The sequence below is a fragment of the Humulus lupulus genome, chromosome 7, assembly GCF_963169125.1.
Source record: "Humulus lupulus chromosome 7, drHumLupu1.1, whole genome shotgun sequence".
NCBI classification, from domain to species: domain Eukaryota; kingdom Viridiplantae; phylum Streptophyta; class Magnoliopsida; order Rosales; family Cannabaceae; genus Humulus; species Humulus lupulus.
Genome location: NC_084799.1, coordinates 5,019,250 through 5,022,486, shown reverse-complemented (window position 1 = coordinate 5,022,486; position 3,237 = coordinate 5,019,250).

The following is a 3,237-nucleotide window of genomic DNA, read 5'->3' as shown; positions in this document are numbered from 1 at the left end:
ATTATTTAGTCAGTTATGCATTCCCTGGTCTTCAGGGACGTTTCCTTTTTTAATCTGATTAAAGGCATTTAAAGCCATTTATTTTTATTCACAAAAGAGTAACTACCCAAAATATGTAGGATAGTACTCTGCATCCTTCTCTATAAATAGAGAAGCCATGCACCATTGTAAAGGACCGGGATTCTGATCCTTGAAAGAAAACTCTGGAGAATTCATGCTAAAGAATTGTTCAGAGATAATCTTGAGATTAATAACAGAGACTCGTGGACTAGGCAGATTTAACTGCTGAACCACGTAAAAAACCGTGTGTTTTGATTCGTTTATTTCTTTTGGCCATTGTCTTTAATTGTTTACGTGCTCTCTTCTTTTATCTGTTGACGAAAAACGGCGTCAACACGGCGTGATGCCATATCATGTGTTTTGCTGTAATCCTTGAACTGTATTATCTTTTCAACCGAGGGGTCAACGGAAAGTAATGCATCACCTTGTGTGGCATTTTTTTTCCTTTCGTCATTTCGGAAGTAATCAATCTACTACTTCCGCATACTAGACATGTCTCTTTAGATGCATGCTCATTGTAAAATAAGCAGCAATCATACTGACACACATGAATGGACTCGTATCCCAACCCTAATTTTTTCAATCTCTTTTTCACCTCGTAGTACGATCCGGGGATTTTGTTTTCCTTAGGAAATACAAGCTTTAACAACTTCAACAATTCAACAAATATGTTGTTAGGCATCTTCCCTCTAACTTTTAGATGCAATAACTTTGCTAAAAAGTTCAGGGATGAAATCCAATCACGTCCAGGATACAACTCCGCTTCAATCTCCTCAAATAACTCGTCATAATACTGACTCCCACCGGGATCCCTTTCTACTTCCTCAGTTGTCGGTAAAAGGAAGTCTTCCACAACGTGAATCATCTCATCGTCTTCATTCTCATCAACCACCTCATCAGCAACAATTTCTTTCACCTCACCATGAAAAATCCACTTATCATAAGCTTGATGAAAACCCCTATCGAATACGTGTGCCCGAACTATATCTAAAGATTCAAATCTATTATTATTGCATCTCACACACGGGCACCTAATTCTTCCATCAGAATCTTTATGTTCCGACGCCATCCTCAAAAAAGCTTGCAGACCATTCCAATATTCTTGACAACCATGATTTCTCAAAGTTGTCCAAGTCTTGTCAATCGCCATCTAAAGTGTTATAAGAGTATGAGTTTTAGTAATGTGGATAGAAATGGATAACAAAGGAGATTTGTTATCATTTTTGAAATCTTATGCAATATTATAATATCTTATGCTATTTTATGATGTTTTATTAGATAATGTTATTTATAAACAAATTAATTTTTTTTCCTAAACTAATTTATTATTTATTCATAATTTTTAAATATAATTATCAATTTCTATATTCATGTAATTTATAACAATTTAATATTAGAATAATGTTATTCAATAAACAAATTAAATTATATAATTTAATTAGATAATATTATATCAAACTTTTATTATTTAATTAATTAAATTAATAAATAAATTAAAAATAAATTATTATTTATTCATAATTTTTTAAAATTTTATTAAATATAATTATCGATTTTTATTTTCATGTAATTTATAATAAACAATGTTATTCAATAAAAAAATTAAATTAAATTATTTAATTAGATAATATTATATCAAAATTTTATTATTTAATTAATTAAATTATTAAAAATTAATAAAAAATAAATTATTATTTATATAATTATTTATTCTTAATTTTTTATACTTTTATTAAATATAATTATCAATTTCTATATTCATGTAATTTATAACAATTTAATATTAGATAATGTTATTCAATAAACAAATTAAATTATATAATTTAATTAGATAATATTATATCAAACTTTTATTATTTAATTAATTAAATTAATAAAAAATAATTAAAAATAAATTATTATTTATTCATAATTTTTTAAAATTTTATTAAATATAATTATCAATTTTTATATTCATGTAATTTATATTAAACAATGTTATTCAATAAACAAATTAAATTAAATTATTTAATTAGATCATATTATATCAAACTTTTATTATTTAATTAATTAAATTAATAAAAAATAATTAAAAATAAATTATTATTTATTCATAATTTTTTAAAATTTTATTAAATATAATTATCAAATTTTATATTCATGTAATTTACATTAAACAATGTTATTCAATTAAAAAATTAAATTAAATTATTTAATTAGATAATATTATATCAAACTTTTATTATTTAATTAATTAAATTATTAAAAATTAATCAAAAAATAAATTATTATTTATATAATTATTTATTCTTAATTGTTTATACTTTTATGAAATATAATTACCAATTTCTATATTTATGTAATTTATAACTATTTAATTATATAATTTGTAATAATAATAATAATTTTACAAATTAATTATTATTTGACTTTAAGGCTAATTTATTTTTGTAAATAATTAGATAAATTTTATTAATCTTTATCATTCATTATTTTATTAATAATATTTTAAACTTATCATTTCTGTGCCAATATCCCTGTAATTGATGATTGTAGTCAACAACCATCAATAACAAGCATACCGGGACAGAGAAAATAAATTAACTTCTAATTAACTACTAATTAATTTTTTAATAATTTTCAATTATTTATGATAATACTAATTAACTAAATTATATAATATTCATTACAATTCTCATTATGTTGACATAACATATAACAAAAAAAAAACTATTTTACTTAATTAAATTTCACAAAAAACATAAAGCAACATACTAATATTTTTTTTAATTATAAACTAATAAATAAAAAACCACCAAGTCAATTGATTAAAAAAAACTTAATCAAACCATAAAATCTACAACTTCCTCACCATACTATAAAATCTACCAAAGTTTTCTCATACCTGAATATCGAGACAAGGTTTAGGGCTAGGAAATCTAGAGTAGCTCTACACTTCAGCAGTAAACTACCAAAAACAATATCTGCATATTGAATTATGGAAAAAAAAATTAAAAAAAAACCAAGTAAAATATAGTATAACTGAGCATAAATAAACACTTCTTGATCCATAAAAAAATTGGTCGATTCATTCCACTAAAAGCAGAGAGAACAAAATCATACAGCCATAAATACAAGTGTGCAATCATATACAAACTTTATAACTTGTTCTTCAAGAATATATATTTTGTTTTGAGA